The 20,522-nt window shown below is 42.2% G+C and overlaps 1 protein-coding gene and 1 pseudogene across 1 annotated transcript in view; one reads left to right on the top strand and one right to left on the bottom strand.

Annotated features, from left to right (window-relative positions):
* HS3ST4 (heparan sulfate (glucosamine) 3-O-sulfotransferase 4) overlaps nt 1-20,522 on the bottom strand; it is a 459,643-nt gene that overhangs the window by 55,269 nt on the left and 383,852 nt on the right. The gene's annotated exons all lie outside the window — the stretch shown is intronic.
* Nucleotides 17,801-18,158, top strand: LOC105520733 (annotated as a pseudogene).

Here is a 20,522-nt window from a genome sequence, read left to right as displayed (position 1 = left end):
GTAAGAATGGAGTCTAGACTCAAAATCCAGTCTCTCTGATCCTATCACTTGCTCCCTTAAATATGTGATGATCTAAAAAGTAGACAAGAGTGTCTCAGGAAGAGAAGGGAAAAGTTAAGACACCTTTAAATGGTTAAAGAAACAGAGGGTAAAGGCAGCAAGCCACTGAGAAATAACAGAAGACCACATAGTTGCAACTGTAGCCTGGGAAGTGTGGCTCTATGAAGAATGGCTGTAGTCATGTCGTGGTTTAATTGTAAGGGAACATAAAGGTGATTGACAGAAGAGGATACCCAGAACACATCTCCATAGAGGCTCTGTTGTAAAACTCCTGTGAAATTCAGTTACTTTCCACCTCCCCTCCCATTTCAAAGAATGCACTCCTGGCCATGTCTGGTGGTTTCACTCCCATTGCCCAGGCTTGAGTGCAGTGGTGAAATCTCAGCTCACTGCAACCTCTGCCTCCAGGGCTCAAATGAGTCTCCTGCCTCAGCCTCCCAAATAGCTGAGACTACAGGTAAACGCCACAGCATCCAGCTGATTTTTGTATTTTTAGTAGAGATGGTGTCTCACCATGTTGTCCAGGCTGGTCTCAAACTCCTGAGCTCAAGTGGTCTGTCTGCCTTGCTCTCCCAAAGTTGATGAGACTATAGGTGTGAGCCACTGTGCCCAGCCTAAAATCAGATTTTGACTCCATAAGGCTGGGGTGGAGTCTGTATATTTCCAACAAGCTCTTAGTTGCTGGTCATGGACTCACTTTGAGGAGCAAGATGTTGCAGATGCTGTTGATCCACTACCCAGGTCCTCTCATCTCACCATTCCCAGTAAAGCAAACCTGATCAGTAGCAACGACCAGCATCTGTAACTCTCTGCTTGAGGTCTTTCTCTGGCGGCTGGAGTATATTGGGTTTATGCAAAATGGAGGTGCCTTAGAGTTAATGCTTCCCGGAAGCAGTCATCAAACAGTGACTGAAGCATATTGTGAATAAATCCCTCAGCTCCCTTGTCCCCTGGCTGGAGTAGCCCTGAGACATTCTCCACTGTGTCTCCCCGAGTTTCTCAATGGAATTATGTTTTCGTTGCCCACATTGGTGACCTGCTTGATAGTGCATTTGCCATTTACTTTCCTGCCTTCTCTATCTAACTTCCATGCCTCTATTTGTGTTTCCTGGGATCAGTACTTAAATACGCCACTGGTAATCACACCATTCTCCCCTTTCAGGGGAAACAAATTTAAGTCAGGTCCTTAAAACTTTAGCTGTCTGATCTGTCTGTCCTCAGGCTTTCACCAGGTATCCATTCATTCATTTATTCATTCCACAAATGGGCAAGTAATGAAAGATCCATCAAAACTTGAAGGTAGGGACTAATTTTATTTTCTTCTGTGTTGCTGTTTTCTAGCAGCAAAGGAGGCAAAAGTATGCCTCCTAAAAGTGTTGGTTGGTGAGGGAAGGAAGGAAAGAAGGAAGGAAGGAAGGAAGGAAGGAAGGAAGGAAGAAGGAAGGAAGGAAGGAAGGAAGCTAACTAATCTGTCCTGACTCCTTGAACCCCACCTTGAGCAAGGTGGGTGGAGCTCTCCAAGCAGAAGTGAAGAGCACTTCTGAAGAGTAATAGTGTTTGAGCTGTTAGACAAGTTCAAATTTCCTTTCTTCCAATTTTTCCCCAGGGTACTTGAATTATCTGTGCCTCAGTGTCCTCATCTTTAAAACCAGGTTATCAGTGGGACCTCTTTTTTTGGTAGAGTTATTGTAGAGATCAAATGAGATCATGAATATTGGCTCCCCAATACATGCCTGACACGTTGCGCTCAGAAAGTAGCAGATCCCATTACTGTCAATGTTGACACTGACTTCCTCCATTAAGTCCGCTCCTGTGCTAAAGCCTTTAAGACTGTCTGAAATAGAGTCTAGAACAGAGACAGGTGGCAGATCTAGAGGCACAGTCCCCAAAAGGAAGCTCCCCTTCCTTCCTCCTTAATGTGAATGGCTTTGCCTGTAGCAGCAGAGGTTCTGCCTGAGTTCAAATCCTTGCTCTGCTACTGGTAACTCTGGACAATTACTTAACTTCTCTGCACCTCAGTTTACTGAATTTGTATAACAGGGATAATAATGGTGCCTTATACTACTAATGCGATTGTGATGTTTAAATGGCATAATGCATATAAAGTGCCGGATAAATAGTAAGGGTGCAATAAATATTTGCTGTTGTTATTATTATCATTACCGTAATTATTACTAGACCCAGGGAAGCTACAGGGCTTCTGACAGAAGCAGTCCTGCCAGAGTCTGCTCCTAAATGTATTCAAGAATACAAGCTTGACTACTTTTCCTTGACTGCCAGCTTTCAATGAGCTCTTCATTTTCAAAGGATACATTTGATAAGTTTGTGCATTTGCATGCTGCCAAAAGCCCCCTGTGGCTTCTATAAGTCCAGATTATTCTGTTTATTCCTTCAGTCACAGCTGTCGTTTATCGTGCGGAGGCAGCTCGTTTATTACTTCTCGGGCATCCCAGGCGCCTGCTCAGGGTAGCCCTGTAAACTATATCTGCCTGCCTGTGTCACCAAGTGAAATGTTGACAGTGGCACCCACAGTACTGGTCACCAGCAAAGGGGCCTGAGAAAATGTCGGGCTGAGAAATTCCTGGGAAGAGCCCCTTCTTTTCTTCCTGCCAAGCACCACAAACAGTGAGAGCCGACTTTTTCGCTATCATTTTTCTGAATTGGTACCAACAGCTGCTTTCATCCTTCTACAAGACAAACACTGTCGTTTCCCTGTTTTATTATTAACACATTCTGGCATAATTGCTTGGGCTCTCAACTGTGACCTGTTAGAGATTCACTCAGCCGTGGAATTTGCAAGGGGAATACAGCATCGTGGTTAAAGACTGCAATATGCATTTTTCCCAACCAAATCTATTTGCCTGTAAGCCCTCAAGTCAAATCTCTTGTTGAATTTGTTCAAACATAAATTAATAGTTGAATTTACATAGATTTAATGTCTTATAATCTTTCTGGTCTGGGAATCTATATTCAAGACTAGATGCATGAGCTGAGATATATCGTGTTTAATGCTGAAAATAATTTTAAGCCCTCTGAAGCCCAATCCTCTTGCACATTACTAAATCAAAGCAGCCAATCCTTTCTAACAAGACCACACAAAACCTGCTGCTGCCAACTAATAAATACACATTTAGGATTTGGGCCATGTGCATGGGTTTATTTTTTTTTTTTTTAAATAAAGCACAAACAGGCTGGGAGTGATGGCTCATGCCTATAATCCCGGCACTTTGGGAGGCTGAGGCGGGTGGATCACGAGGTCAGGAGATCGAGACCATCCTGGCTAACATGGTGAAATCCTGTCTCTATTAAAAAATACAAAAAAATTAGCCAGGCGTGGTGGCGGGCACCTGTAGTCCCAGCTACTTGGGAGGCTGAGGCAAGAGAATGGTGTGAACCCAGGAGGCAGAGCTTGCAGTGAGCTGAGATCACGCCACTGCACTCCAGCCTGGGTGACAGAGCGAGACTCCACCTCAAAAATAACTAACTAACTAAATAAATAAAATAAAGCACAAACAGCTTTCACATCCCAACTCACAATGACACAGACACTGCTCATTTCTCATTTTTTTAACATATTTTTTGAAACCAAGTTTTGCTCTGTTACCCACACTGCAGTGCAGTGGCACAGTCATAGCTCACTGAATCCTCAACTTTCTGAGCTTAAGTTATCCTCTCATCTCAGGGGCTAGGACTACAAGTGGGTACCACCACACCTAGCTAATCTCTTTTTTAATTATTTCTAGAGATGGGGTCTTGCTATGTTGCACAGGCTGGTCTCAAACTCCTAGCCTCAAGCAATCCTCCTGCCTCAGCTTCCTAAAGGGTTGGAATTATAGGCACAAGCCCCTGTGCCCAGCCACACGGTTCATTTTTGAGGCTTATTGAAAGTGCTTAAGATAAACATCCCTTCAATAATATCTACATAAATGTCATTTGAATAGACCGCATTCATGCATGCTGCCAATACTCACTAGGTCCCCAGGATACCATTGGCCTGGGAACTGGACATCCAGCAGTGAATAAACCAATGAAGTTTCTGCTTTCATAGAGCTGACATTCCAAAAGGGGACTGATAAGAAAATAAACACAAATAAACGTGTAATATGTCAGGTGGCAATAAGTGCTCAATAAGCATAGTGGAACAAGGGGTTAACTTTTGCTCCTACAAGAAGGCATGACGGCAATACAGCCAATTGTAAAAGGTGATCAGGAGCTGAAAGACAGGGGCAGAGAGTCATGCTGATCTCCAGATACCATGAACTGTTATCAACATGATGCGGCTATTCCTCCCAAGAGGTGGGGCCTATTTCCCTGTCTCCTTGAATCTGGGTTTGCTACTGATCAAAGCAATGTCACATAAAGTAAGCATGACCAGTAAAATGCAGGAGAATGGTTTTGTGCCAGTCTCTGACCCTGGGCCCTAAATGGCCTTGCAGTTCCTGCTTTTATTCACCATTTTGGAACCCCAGGACCACCATGATGCAAAGAGACTGAGGTGTCCCAGTGAACAGCCAGCACAGTGGCCAGACAAGTGAGTGAGGCACCATGGACTGTGGGAGAACTGCAGCTGCATGAATGAACCCAGGTAAGTAGAACAGAAGAGTCACTCCACAGAGACATGCAGAGTAATATATCAGTGTTGTTCTGAATCATAAAGCTTTGGGACATTTTGTTACGCAGCACTAGCTAGCCACAACACCAAGACAAAAAGTGTTTCCAGAAAAGAGAATAGTAATGTCAAGATTCTGAGGCACCTGTATTTGGTAAAGAGAGATTCAGCAAATCACAAAGTGGCCACTGTGGCTGAAAGAAAATGTGCATGAATGTATGAATTCTCAACCACTCTGAACAATTTCTAAGGAATTCAGAGTGCCTACTCTATGAACCCTTACAAGCAGTGGCTACTTCTGTTTCCTACCATCCTCATACCCCAGTAGCTGATATCAATTGAGGTATAATTCTTGTTACTTCAATTAATCCTCATGGCAGGATTTTCCCAGTTTAGAGATGAAGAAACTGCTAGTTTCTTTCCCAGCTAACCAAATCTACCCAGCTAGTGAGTGGAAGAACCAAAAACTGTTCTAATTCTAAAGCCCATGTTTTAATCACTATGCTTCCTTAGCTCCCAACCCTTATCCCCTACTTTATGCTCATTGGCTGGCGTAGTTTCTTCCAATCCCACTCTTTTCACTGCAGGCATTCTTGTAGTAATAATGAGCCTAAGACACTCTAGAACAACACTTCAATTAATGCCAACAACTCAGCCTACCTGAATGTAATCTTTCAGGCACAGCAAGTCTAGCTCAACCAGCTGGATGGTTTGAGTCCATTCAAAGTTATTGCTTTAGCCAAGTTAACCTAAATACTGTGCTCCTACTGAATTGCCAGGATGCCTGTCTCCCTCCGCATTGAACCCACACAGCTACAAGCACGTTATGCCTCTCTCTCATGTTATTCCTGCCCTTAGTTTATCGTCTGTACCTGCAAGTGTGTTGTACTTTAACAAAGCTTGTATGCTCAAGCCATAGCCGCCAATAAAACCAAGAATTCTAAGAAGGTGCAATAATTTAAAGTAGACCCATAAAATTGGCTGGTCTGGGACTGACTAGTGGTGAAGGTTGAAGAGAGTTCTTTTTTCTTTTTTCTGTGTGTCATTGATGGAGAAATGGATTATACTCAGAAAACAAAGGCTAGGGACGAACTATTAAATTTGTAGTTGACAATATATAAGCTTCATAGACATCCCAAGGAGGAATGCTGAGACTAACCAAGTTTAAGATATTGAAAATTATTTCAAAGAAGGGGATGTCCAATATTGCAGAAGATCATGTATTCTTTCTAGTACTGAAAAACCTGGCTGGTGTGGATGAATAATTGAGGCGTTTGAGAATCACAGGAATGCTCTTTGGGAATGTATCAGGCAATGTATTTAAGAAAAACAGATTCCAAGCATATTTATACCCCAGCCAGCTGAGAAAAGGATGTAAGGCTCATGGTATGTTATTCCCTGAGCACTTCTATCCAGTTTACTGTCATGTTCCCCAAAGTGTACAGACTATTTGTAGAAAACTGCAAAAGACCACATCCTGCAATGAGGTATGCATGGCACCTGTTAGATTCATAACTAGAAATAACAAATTCCAATGGAAAATACTCTGTTATTCATTCATCATTTCAACAAACCTTTCTTGAGCATTGATTATTGGATCAGCTCCACATTGACTGCTAGAAACACAGCATTGCCCCTGTTCTCAGGTAATTACTACATAATCAGAGGAAGAGACTTGTTAATGATGCTCATAGAGTGCTCTGAGTACTATGGGAGATATGAATGGGTGCTTTGCAACCGCCCACGAGGTTGGCTAGCCCATATTGCAGGAGAGAGAGTCAGGAAAAGGGTTGGTCTGGAAGAGTTTTCTGAACTTAATGACACCAAGTGTGAGTCTGTTTTTTGAGGTGGAGTCTCGTTCTGTCGCTGGGCTGGAGTGCATTGGTACCATCTCAGCTCACTGCAACCTCTGCCTCCCCGGTTCAAGCGATTCTCCTGCCTCAGCCTCCCAAGTAGCTGGGACTACACGCGTGTGCCACCATGCCCAGCTAATTTTTGTATTTTTAGTAGAGACAGGGTTTCACCATGTTTGCCAGGCTGGTCTGGATCTCTTGACCTCATAATCTGCCCGCCTCGGCCTCTCAAAGTGCTGGGATTACAGGTGTGAGCCACCATGCCCTGCTGATGTGAGTCCTCAAGTAAAATTTAGTCAGACAAAGAAAACAGGGACCGACATCCCCCAAAGTGAAAAGCTTGCCTGAAGCTCAGAGTCGGGACATGTGCATTCATATATATGGAGAACATGGTAGTTACAGGAAAGCAGGCAGGAGATAAAATTAGAAAGTCAGAGTGGCCAGGTAATACACTGCATTGTGTGTCAAGCCTGGGAGATAATGCTTTGTTTGAATGGATGCCAAACATAAAAAAAAGCTAAGAAGGATAGGAATATATTAAGGAATATATATAATGACAGGATACATTAAGAATGATAGGAAAATATTCAGTGAATAAACAATGTATTATAGGGAACCAGCCTCTTTCTCTTTCCCCTTCCATCATTTGTAGTATGTTGGCTTTTGTCCTTGGTACCTATCACTCACTGCCAGATGGATGCTCCAGCTCCAGACATCACAGCAACATTCAAAACAAGAAAGAGGGATAGATGCAAGTGGCATTGGCCCTTTACATCTCTTTATCAAGAAATCAAAAACATTCCCAGCCCCCAACAAATGTCTGCTTACTTCTCAACATCCAGAACATGCCACAAGGTCCCTACCTAGTTTGCAAAGAAGGCTGGAAACATATTAAGCTTTTCCAGCCATAAGAAACAGAAAAATAAATGTTTGTGAATGGTTTAGTCAGACAACAGTACCTGATGTGAAACTTACAGCAGAATTTTCATTTTGGAAGATAAAAGGGAAACACTGCCAAAAGCTGTGGGGAAGCTACAGGTTTCCTGCCCTCAGAGGGTCCTGAGTATAATGATGTGGGACGCGGAGGGAGCCACTTGGAAATGCTCCTTCATGTAAGCAGAAGGCTTTTTGTTTAGAAACCGGAAGGCTGAGGGAGATTACTAACATATTCAGTAAGAATAATCAAACCTGGAAAAATAATGCAAGATCTTGATGGCACAAACATGGACTTCTCTACCAATTGCTGTAATTTTATAGTAATATTCAAGTAGCACATTGGAGCTTACAACATAAATAATTACGCTTTGTCTTATTCAGTCCTGTGGTAACCTGAGAGGTAGAGAAAACTAGATACTCAGGAACTAGAAGCAGTAAGTCTTCTACCCAAAAGTGACACAGGTAGCAACTGTCAGAAACCAAATTCAAACCCAGGATATATGGTACCATATCCCCAGCACCACACTATCTCTTTGACAGAATAGCAAACAAATGTAATGATACCTACAGTGTGTTTGATGCTATAAACATATTTAGACGTTAAGAGTAAAAGTTCTGACCAGGCCCGGTGGCTCACGCCTATAATCCCAACAATTTGGGAGGCCGAGGAGGGAGGATCACTTGAGCCCAGAAGTTTGAGACCAGCCTGGGCAACATAGTGAGACCCTGTCTCTACAAAAATACAAAAAATTAGCCAGGCATGATGGCACACCTGTAGTCCCAGCTACTTGGGAGGCTATGGTGGGAGGGTCACCTGAGACTGGGAGGTCAAGGCTATAGTGAGCCAAGAACATGTCACTGTACTCCAGCCTGGGTAGCAGAGTGAGACCCTATCTCTAAAAAAAAAAAAAAAAAAAAAAAGATCTGAACTCTCGAAGCATGATAGATCTCCAAATTTGCCTAATCTTAAAAAGTTTTCAAGAGTAATTCTGACTACACAAATTTCGACCTCAGCATTGACACTAGTAACCAATGTCCCTGTAAGAGGGGGCTGCATTCTTTCTAAAGGCTACTGTGAAGTGGACATAAAATGGTGCATCTAACATGCTCAGCACATTGTCAGACACAGAGGAAATGCTCAATAAATGTTTGTTGAATAAAGAAACTGAAAAATAGCAGGAATGGTAATGCTGTTTACAATGTGCTAGACACTGTACCAAGTCGTGGCATGTATTAACTCATTTAAGCTCATTAGATAATTCATCATATTTGCCCCATTTCATAAACATGCTCTTTTCTCTTTTTAAAGGATGCTTTACCTAAGTAGATTTTTTTATAGAGATTTACTTTTCTACTACAATGAACAACTTTTTGCTTAATGCAAACAAGTCATCAGAATCACCAAACTCAATGATCTTGAAAGTGTCTCTTAGTAACTAGACAATGAGAATTTTCTAAATTTTTCTGATTTTCTCCAAACTAAATGCCTTGTTTCCATGGAAAAGTTATAGGACACAGCACTAGTGTTACATTACTATTCTAGGATCTTATCGTAAAATACACACTGTACACAAAAAAATAATTCAAAGATTTTAAAGTGGATAACCACAAAATAAGAAATATAAAAACTGATTGTCTATCTAAAGACAACCTAAAATACTGAAGAAAAATATTTCTAAAGACTTGTCTGGGGTGCAAAAACACACCTTTAGCCAGTGCACTGTATTGACTCTCGTGTATAACAATGGGATGTTACTCTGTTTTAGGTGCCATCTTAAATTTCTAAGACTCAGACCACCACCATGCATATATCCCTGCCAATCACAGGGCTCTAGAGATTCCTAGTCTGATGCTTGGTACCAATTCTGATGCCCTGTGTCCCACACCAAAGCTATCACCAGCTCATCTGCCAGAGTACACAATTCCAGATGGCAGGTGGAAGATGGAACATCGTTCTTCTAGATTGCCTTGCTCTCCTAAAAGTTAAGACCCCCTCATCTAGAACCCTAAGCAGTCTGAATCAGAATAAGCCTAAGAAATAGTTTATTCAAATGTTTTCTGAGAGTGGAGAACACAGAGGCCCAGAAAGGAAAGGCATTTGCTGAAGGCCACACAGCATGTGAGTGGCCCCTGTGGACCCAGAACCCAAGCTTCCCGGTGCCAAAGTTTTACATGACTCTGTGCTGACTTTCTCAAACTGTTCTCCCCTTCATGTGTAATGATCCTTCCTTCAGCTGGATCAAAATCCAAAGATAGGGAAAGGCTACTTCATAGATGTGAAGGGCCCATCGGAGGAGGAGATGGGAGAGTCATTTGGCCCAAGTCATGCACTTCCATTGGGCTCCAATTTGAGACCTCTCATGAGTGTTCCAAATGCGGTGATGCACTTAGTTATATGCTAACATGACAGGTAGAAGAAAAGGTGCATTCCAGGGGAGGGACTAGGGTGAGGGAAGTGAAGCACCCGCGATACAAAACTGAAAGAAGCGTGATCCTGAGAGTGAGTGAGAGCCCCTTCAATGTTATACCCTAAGAGCTTCCCTTTCCTCGTTTTGGTTCCAGCCCTGGTGCATCCTACAGCTTCACACTCGAGTCTTGCAACCGGCCTTTGGTGTGTGACTAATGCATGTATCTTAAAATAAATCTTCTAATCATCATGTAAACAGTGTGACTATATTGCATCGCATTTTTTATTCGGAAAAGCATTAAATGTAAGCAGTGGACAGATGCCACCATTTTATAACCTTGTTTTGGCATGTCATAATTTTTTAATATAACAAAAGCCTCAGAAAATGAAAGTGCCCCGAACTTCTCAAAAATTGAGATGCGTCGAAGCACCAAAATACTTCTTTTTCCCTCTGGAGTCTGCTTGGGACTTAGATTCCTCAACCCCTTGATTCCCATCCTCCATCTTCAGTCCTAAAACAGCACTTTTTGCCACAACCCCGCAACTCCCGAACTCCCAATTTCCACAGCTGCTTCCCCATCATCTTCCAAATCTGACCCCTTTCTCCCTCACCCCTCATCTCCTCCCAGGGATGTTTTCATAGTGGATTCTGTTTTATGTGCTCCCTCCTCGCACCACAAAGAATTTCATCTACAGGGTTTGTGGAGCTCCGTGTAGGGACCCCTATGGGGCTTCATGCATAATTAATGACAATTCAGCTACACATGTTTTCTATTAGCAATTCAGCCCCTGTTAGGACTTTTTAAAACACACTTTGCAATTTGCCAAAATTCTGAGAGACACTTATATAGGAAAAATTCATAAAAGCACAGAATGTCTGAGGTTTCTGGAAGGAGGCTTTAATGAAGAATTTCTCCCTAGAGGAGCATTTCCTGAAATGCTTTCTGCTCTGTACCACAAGTTTCTCCAGATGAGTAGGAGAGTAAATCACAGGTCTCCTCAAAAACAATGTCAATGGAATGCATTTTTTAAAAAATGGTCCCAGGTTACCATAACAACCAAGGTTCCAACATCATGTTGACTAACTGCAAAGTGATATGATCAGGAAGACCAGAGCAGAGAACAAAAGTATCAGGTTGCTATAGCAACTGGATATACAGAAAATGGAGTTGTTTCAATAGGGAAGTTTTTCATGCAAAAGTACATGTAAAGCATCCTTCTATGGTGAACGATTATCCAGGAAATTTTTACATTACCCAAGAGCTGTTCCATCATTTTGTTTGGATGCCGAAGCTCTAAGACGCTGTATAACATACAGTCTGAAAACTTAGTGACTGTAAACAATAGCCATTTATTTATCTTATGAGTCTGTGGGCTGGCTGGGAAGTTTTGCTGAACTGTGCCAAGTACAGGTTATATTAGCTGGGCTATGCTCATAGGATTTCAGGTAGGCTTGTTCTGTTGTCTGCAGCTGGGAGCTGGCCACTATAAGAAGGCATCAACCATGATTACTTCACTTTGTTCCATCTAGTCTTTCATCCTCTAGCAGGTTACCCTGGATGTGCTTTTATGGAGGAGCAAGGTTCCAAAACAAAGCCAAGTCTCAGAAGATCCCTTGGTGCCTAGGCTCAGAAGACCCCTTGGTACCTGGGCTCAGAACTGGTAAGTGATCACTTCCACCACCTTCTATTTGCTAAAGCAAGGCACATAGCCAGCCCAGATTTACAAGGTATAGAAACAGATACCATTTCTTGTTGGGAGAGGCTGCAACATCCTATTCTAAAGAATGTGGGCTGGGTGCAGTGGCTCACATCTGTAATTCCAGCACTTTGGGAGGCTGAGGCAGTTCAATCACTTGAGCCCAGGAGTTTGAGACCAGTCTGGGCAACATGGAGAAACTCTGTCTCTACAAAGAAATATGAAAATTAGCTGGGCATGGTGGCCTGTGCCTGTAGTCCCACCTACCCTGGAGGCTGAAGCAGAAGGATCACTTGAACCCAGGAGGTTAAGGCTGCAGTGAGTTGTGACTGAGTCACTGCATTCCAGCCTGGGTGACACAGCAACACCCCATCTCAAACAAAATACATAAATAAAGAATGTAGATATTGGCAGAAGTGGAGAATTGGGGTCATTTTTGCAAACAATCTATCAAGATGCCAACATTTACATATAAAACACCCTTGAAATCATACACATAAGTTGGAATGCAAAAATCAAACAATTCACCTACATATTAAAAGGCATTTGGCTTCCAGAGAGCAAAACAATATCAGAAAAGGCCAAAATACATCTCGTATGCTAGATACAGTTTCCAAGGATGTATTTTCAGGATTTTGTACTTGTTCTTTAATTTCAATCCCTTCCTTTAAAACTGAAAAGTCAAGCAACCACTTGAGCCCCAAAGGGCATATAATTGAGGTCGGAGATGAAATTGCCTGAAATGTTCATTCACCTACTGAATGGAGAGGGGAAGTTTAGGGAGGTGATTAAAAGTGTGGACTTCAAAGTCAGATGGCTTAGGTTCACACTTTCTTTCACACTCTGAGTGGTTATGTAAATTTGGGGAAGTCCCCTGATGTCTATGGTGCTCAGAACCCTCACCTGTAAAATGAGGCTAGAATATTACTCTATTTTATTGATCCTAAGATCTACGTTTAACTTTTTAATACAGCTGACATTTGGTGTACCCCATCATTGATGTCATGTCACCGTCAAATATAAAATAGCTTTGTGTCCTACAACTGATGGCATCTTAGGGTCACTGAATGTGGCAATGCCTTCCTCAGGGGACTGGGTTAATCTGTGTGGACTGATTAGAATAATGTCTGTCCCTAGTAAGTGCTCAGTAAATGTGAATTAGGAGGAGGAGGAAAATACACCTTTGGAATACATGCTGAAGGGTTATAGAGGTAGGTATGCAAAGTATGTGCATTCAAGTTGTACAGAGTTTGAATATTTGAAAGTGAAGCACAGTGTAAGTCTATTCCAGGATTACACTAGTCTGTTCTAATGCTGCTAATGAAGACATAGCCAAGACTGGGTAATTCATAAAGGAAAGAGCTTCAATTGTGACTCACAGTTCCACACAGCTGGGAAGGCCTCACAATCATGGTGGAAGGCAAAGAAGGAGCAAAGTCACGTCTTGCATGGTGGCAGGCAGGCAAGTGAGAGCATGTGTAGGGGAACTGCCCTTTATAAAACCATCAGATTTTGTGAGACTTATTCACTACCATGAGAACAGCATGGGAAAGACCCACCCTCATGATTCAGTTACCTCCCACCAGGTCCTTCCCATGACACCTGGGAATTATGGGAGCTACAATTCCAGATTTGGGTAGGGACAGACACAGCCAAACCATATCAGGGATGTTGTCTTTTCTGGAGATGTGAATAAAGCTGAACTTCCCTAATTATTGGTTAGTGCCAGCAGCAATTTTTCTTGACTTTATTTAACATCAACCCTGGGAGGACAATTTCATTTTCCCAAGTTAACAAAGAGAAAACAGAATCAGTGAGGTGGCACAGGGGTGGCTGGGAAGGGGGGGTGGGAATACCATACTTAGGGTCACAAACTCAATTAGTGGCAGAGAAAAGTTACACCCAAATATCTTTGGCTCCAAATTGTTTTCAGTCATCTCCCTTGGGACACGACCTAGCAGAGAAGGGGACCAATGGATGACACTATTATTTTAGTGGTCAGAATGATGCATTCAAAATGAGGAGGGGCAGCAAATCAACGCTGATTCCGAACTTCTCTCTAGGAGGTGGTTGGAAGCAGCTATTTTGTTGGACTCAGGGCTGGAGACTTTGAAAATAATATTTGCACAGGAAGCACGTTTAGATATTTTATTTTTATTTCAATTGCATTTTGTTTGGAGGGTATGTGGAAACGTTGTTAAGTAGAGATGATGAGTGACAGAACACCCCTCTAGGCAACCAGTGCAGCCTAAAAAATGGTGCTTAATCCCCTCTACCTCTCAAATTCCCATGCACTTGCAAGGACCTTCCTACCTGACCTAGCTCCTGGGAGTCCCCATATGACTCTATCTGTATCTGCAGTCCTGTTCCACGGCACAGACCCTGCCAATGATTATTTACTACATAAAATTTGCTGATGCCTACACAACCCCACAGGAATTCATTCCATATATAGAACTGATGTCCACAGAACAGATGTCCCTGAGCATTGCATACTGCAAAGGGATCTCCTTCCTTTGGTCATAGAAAGAATGTAGAGTGAGGCTCTCATTCTAAATTGAGATGCAGGAAATCGTGTGGAATTTTGCGGTGCCAATTAAGCGGGAGACAGGACTTTATTCTACCTGCTCTTCTGCAAGTGCACACTGTCTTTCTGTAATTAACCTTTCGAGTGTCTCAACACTGCAGCTGCTGTTGGTGAGTCTCATTTACGTAAGCAACAGGTTTGTGCTGGAAGTCACCCAGGTTTCTTGCAGATGCTCAGAGAATGAGTAGATGGAAAGAGGAAGAAGAGAGGGAGAGAAGGAAAGAAGGAAGGGACTGAACGGGGAACAGATTAAAACTTTTTGCCTTTGTTCATTTCTTATGTAGAATGTTTCATTTCCTATGTAGAATGTTTCATTTCCTGAAATAACAGATAGTACAAAATGATGCAGTGATAATAGTCTTGCTCTCAAGAACATCATTAAAATGTTCCATCTCTCTTGCAAGAGAATACTGTTCCTCCCATCTCTTTACAAATTCCTTTTTAAAAATTTTGGGCCAAGAACAATAAGTTTTATATGATAGACATGTAGGACTTCCTTTATGTAATAATTAGCTCACACCCCTTGTATTGTTTGTAAAAACTCTTAACCATCTCTGCTTTTACCCCACATACAGGTGTTCATGTCCTAAGCAAATCACTTACAAAGCAAGTCTCCTGTTGAGTTGTCTTACTCGTGCCTTGCATTTTAGGGTTCATAGTGAAGACCACTCTTCTTTATGAGATTGTAAAGATATGGCATATCATACAATGGGCAGCTGCATAGATCTCACGTCCACCTCTTTTGAGTAACATAATGTCATAAAAATGGACAGACATGTGCCTTATTAATGTATATGTGATGTGCAATTATTTTGTCGTCCTGTTTTGCTCTTTTCTATCACAACTAAGAAGCCAGTGCAAGGTTTTGGAACTTGATCTCTAATTTTCCTGTATCCGAACTTCTCCATCTAGACTGTCAGTAGTCTAAGGTGTGATTCACTTCTTACTTATACTCAATCTCCTGTGACTAGGCTGGTGTAGAGAGGCTTAGAAACTAAGAATTCTCAATAAATGTTGAAATTCATGCGAATCATTTTGCCTCCGCTCCCTCTTTATCTCTTACTTTGTGGTTTACTCTATGCTGACTGTCCAACCTTACTGGACCATATTTTATTTTCATCTTTTTTTTTACTTTTATTTTGAGTTCAGGGGTACAAGTGCAGGTTTGTTACAAAGGTAAATATGTGTCATGCAGGTCTGTTGTACAGATTATTTCATCACCCATTTATTAAGCCCAGTACCCATTAGTCATTTTTCCTTATCCTCTCCCTCCTCCCACCCTCCAGATGCTGAAAGGCCCCAGTGTGTATCACTCCTCTGTATGTGTCCATATGTTTTCATCTTTTAGCTCCCACTTATGAGTGAGAACATGTGGTATTTGGTTTTCTGTCCCGTGTTAGTTTGCCAGTGATAATGGCCTATAGCTCCATCCAAGTCTCGGCAAAGGACATGACCTCATTCTTTTATATGGCTGCATAGTATTCTATGGTGTATATGTACCATATTTTCTTTATGCAGTCTATCATTGATGGGCATTCAGGTTGATTCCGTGTCTTTGCTATTGTGAATAGTGCTGCAATGAATATATGCCTGCTTGTGTCTTTATAATAGTATGTTTTATGTTCCTTTGGGTATATACCCAGTAATGGGATTGTTGGGTCAAATGGTATTTCTGCCTTTAGGTCTTTGAAGAATCATATGAATAAAAGCTCAACATCATTGATCATTAAGAAATGTAAATCAAAGCCACAATGAGATACCATCTGGAATGTATTTTAATTCAACCTCAAATTCACTTTACTGGTGATCGTGGTATGAACAGCCACATAATTAAGACTACAATCCTGCTGGGCATGGCAGCTCACGCCTGTAATCCCAACACTTTGGGAGGCTGCAGCAGGCGAATCACCTGAGGTTGGGAGTTCGAAATCAACCTGACAAATATGGGAAATCTCATCTCCAATAAAAATACAAAATCAGCCTGGTGTGGTGGTGCCTGCCTGTGATCCCAGCTACGGGGGAGGCTGAGGCAGGAGAATCACTTGAACCTGGGAGGCGGAGGTTGCAGTGAGCCAAGGTCACACCATTGCACTTCAGCCTGGGCAACCAAAGCGAAACTCCATCTAAAAAAAAAAAAAAAGACTACAATTCTAGCTCCTGCCTCTGCTTCTAGGCCTTCCCAGTCCTGGCCTACACCATAAATGTTATCTGAACTACTCTGGCTGACTTCAAGTTTCTCCTTAATCTGGTCCTATGTACCCTGTGTTTTTCCCACCAGTCCCCAAATCTTCCGTGACATCTATGTGCTTCACTATGGCTTCTGCACGAGGCTCAGTCCTCCCTCTGGGACTTTGCTGGTGGTCTACCCCACACCTAGCAAGCCTCCCTTCTGCCCTCTATACCCTAAGCACCTTGCTAAACATTAAGACAGCATTGGAATTTTTTTTTTTTTTGATAGGGATTAAAGGTAACTAACATTTAAAAACCAAGTTTAGTTTAAAAGATTTCCATCATCTCTTGCAAGGGTGGAAGATTTGGCTACACTGGGCATTCCCTCCCATATGACATCTATTGGAGAGAGATGAGCAATGGCTGCTTTCTTAAAGAGGGTCTGTGCTGTCTGGCTCACGATAGTCCCCACCACGCAGACAGCACATATGTGGACAATGGCCCCATTTACTCGTTTATGTTACCTACCTAGCTTCTTATACATTTTAGTCGTGAACCTAATCGACTCCCTAAGATCTAATTTAAGGCCATTTCCTCGAGAAAGTGGATCCTGACAGTGTTTTAGTTGTCTCCCTGAGGGAGTAGAGGATGTTAATTATCAACATGAATGTCCTAATTTACTGGAGTTTACTAGTTACCACGGCTTTGTGGCATCTGGAGGTCCATCCAAACAACACTCTGTGTCCCCAGCCCATGCAATCAGCTGGGATTTTCCACACAAGAGAAAGGTTGTATCAGATGCCCTTTAACATGCTTGCCAACTCAGCTTAATATGGTTCTGTGAGCATCTCCCCTACCCATTTTCTTTCTTTATTTTTTTAAGAGACAGGGTCTTCCTTTGTCACCCAGGCTGGAGTGCAGTGGTGCAAACATAGCACACTGCAGCCTCAAACTCCTGGGCTCAAGCACTCCTCCCACCAAACCTCCCAAGTAGCTAGGACTATAGGTGTGCACCACCACACCTAGCTAATTTTTAATGATTTTTTGTTTTGTTTTGTTTTTTCAGTAGAGACAAGGTCTCACTATGTTGCCCAGGCTGGCCTCAAGCTTCTGGCTTCAAGTGATTCTCTCACCTCAGCCTCCCAAAGTGCTGGGATTATAGGTGTAAACTACCGTGCCCAGACTCATTTTCTCCTTATCACACATCCATGACAAGGCTGAGCATGGTCTCATTAGCTGAAAACGGATAGGACAGACAGGGAACAGACAGAGGCTATAATTCAACCAATGGAAGGGGTTGGGGAAGATGCTGGAGATGATAGAAATGCTTAGATCCAGCTCTGGGTTACAAGAGAAAGTCAGACTTTCCCAGGAACTCTGGGAAGTGTGGAGAGATTCATGCAATGAGCTCAGCACAGGACACCAGAGTGTCCTGGCATCAGCAGCATGAGAGCAAAGTATGAGCCTCAATAGCAGGAATCATGGCAGGGGAAGCATTTAGGAAGTTCATTCTGCTCTTTGACCAAGTATTGGTTAAAAGGAAAGCAGTTGAAACTGTAACCAAAGGAGGCATATGCTTCCAGAAATATCTCATGAAAAAATATTGCAAGCAACAGAAGTAGCTGTTGGATCGGGCTCTAAAGTGAAGGTTGAAGAGATTCAAACAGTTAGCATGAAAGTTGGTGATAAAGTTCTTCTCCAACTTTGGTGCCAGAATATGCAGTGAAAGTTGGAGATAAAGTTCTTCTCCCAGAAGATGCAGGCACCAAAGTGGTGCTAGGTGACAGGAATTATTTCTTATTTAGAGATGGTGACATTCTTGGGAAGTATGTAGACTAAAATAGATCACTACTGAAATTAACATGAGCTCGTGCATTCCACTGAAGTTCTGAAATATTTCATCATGTAAATAATTTTCATGCCACCCTTTTATAATAAATGAATTATATCTAAACTAAAAAAAAAAAAAAAAAACTATACCAATCGTCCATGATGCATGGCAATGAAGATGATTCCAAAACAGAGGAAGGTGGGCAAGGATGCAGGCATTGGGCCAAGGTTCAGGTACAATTGTTTCATCCCTGGGATCAAAAATGGATGAGTAAGGCAAAGTAGGTCCTCATTTCATTGACAGCACCCAATATGTTATCATGGCAGAAATCTCGGTGAGAAGAACAGGCAAGACTCCCACTGATTAAAGTTTAATGTGCCCCAATCATGTTGCCAAGCACTGTTGACAAAGTTGTGACTACCCCATTTTATAGATGAGAAGACTAAGGCCCAGAGGACATTAAACAGCACATCAGAACTGGATCCAAGAGTTGAACCAGCTCTGTGTCTGATTCCAAAGTGTCTTTCTCTAAATGCTTTGAGTTGGAAGAAATTGAGTTGAATTTGGACTTGGGGAATGCAGCCCTGAGATAGAAATTTAATGGCTGAATAATGGGCATGTGCTGTTTTACCCACTCAAAGCTCATTCATCTTTTTCTCCATTTTTAGCCCACATACTTCAGGTAGAACTCCATCAGCAACTCCAGATGGTGGAACCCATGATGTAACCTAGCTAGAATATTTCACCTCCCTGGCCACAGAATGATTCATTTCAGGATGAGCACATGACCTAAATCAGTCCAACTAGGGTGAATCTTGACCTTCATAGGAGCCACTAGGAGAAAACAAAAACAAAAACGAAAAAAGCAAGCTTCTTTTCCCTTTTCCCTATGGAACTTGGATAGGAGAATTTGAAGATACAGTTGCTGGTTCCGTCTTGCCACCATGAGATTCTATCTGGTCAGAGAATGAAGTCAACACAGATATCTGAGCCCTGAGATTAATAAAGAAAAAGAAACTGATAAACAAAGCCTGATGATGTCATGTGAGCCCCTGAGTCAAGCTACACTTAGAGATGGAATAACTTATCCTTTTCATATTCCTGAGTTAAGAAACTCCCAGCCACGTAGACTAGTTTGGTTAGGTTTTGCGTCACTTCCAATAAAAGTCCTACATTAATTCTGGACAAACAGTAAAGTCAAAAGTAGGCCAAGTTCCACAATTTCTGGCCAGGATTCTTAAATCTACCCCATTCCTGATCATAATTGTTCCTGGTGCTCCTGAGTAGCCAAGATAGTCAAGGAGAGTTTGAAGAAAGAAGAGATGTGGAGACTTGGAACTTGGTAATCCTGGCTATTCTCTGCCAAGCCTAACACTGCACTGTAAGCCAGGACCACGCCATTCAGCAATAAGTACATGCTGTATAATGAGCAATCTCCTGTTAAAGGAAGACAACGTGTTTTCCACAGTCATGCTCAACTAATTTATTAGTGCTTTTTGAGATGGTAAAGAGGCATCTGGCTAAAGTAGTCTGTGGAAATGATTTAATTAGATTGAGAAAAAAATAAGAAGAAAGATAAGAGGAACTTTGACAAGTTTCTACATCAAACGCTGTTCAAAACACTGCATCACCATGGTGTTGGGATGTGTGTGCATTTTGCCATGAACTTGCTCAGAAACCGGTAATAGAGAAGAAATAAACAAGCCCTTTAGAAGATGGGAACTTGTAATAAGTGAGACTCTTCAAAGATCAAAGACAGCATTTGTCTTACTAAACATCTTTATAAAATACTGAGGATTTACTGTAAAGTAAAAAACCTCAATATGTGGGTAGCAGTGAATTCTTCCAGTTAGTGAGAAGCCAGAGGAACTGGAATCCCCAGCCAATCAGTAATTAATGACTGAGGAGTTAATTCCAAAATCCCAGCCAATCAATCGCAGGGTGGTACTTGAAATGTTGCGGGCATGTCTAGATTGAAGAAAACTAGAAATTGCTGCTTTATGCCTCAGTATGGTGTCTGGGAGAACACTGAACACATATGAGGTGCTCAATCATTATAAAAGTTTTTATACCAGATTTCAGATGACCTTGGCTATCTCCCACCTGAATGGGTGATTGCAGAACTATGCTGAGAAACAGTCCCAGTCCCTGTCACAGCTAAGTGTCAGTGCAAAGATTTATGAGCAATGTCTGCTATGGAAAAACAAGCAGACGGCAATGAAAAGATGACGAGTATCTGAAGACTGTAAAATGTTGAGCTGTTGGATAGCAGGAAGCAAGGAAGTCAGACAGCAGTGTACTTCAGCAACTCAGTGGCCACCAGCAAGTCCCTGGAGCAAGGGAGTAAGACGAGCTGGTGCAGAGTTGAAGTT

Source organism: Colobus angolensis, unplaced genomic scaffold (assembly GCF_000951035.1).
Source record: "Colobus angolensis palliatus isolate OR3802 unplaced genomic scaffold, Cang.pa_1.0 Scaffold387, whole genome shotgun sequence".
NCBI classification, from domain to species: domain Eukaryota; kingdom Metazoa; phylum Chordata; class Mammalia; order Primates; family Cercopithecidae; genus Colobus; species Colobus angolensis.
The sequence above is the reverse complement of the archived record's forward strand: the minus strand, read 5'-3'. Positions and strand labels throughout refer to the sequence as shown.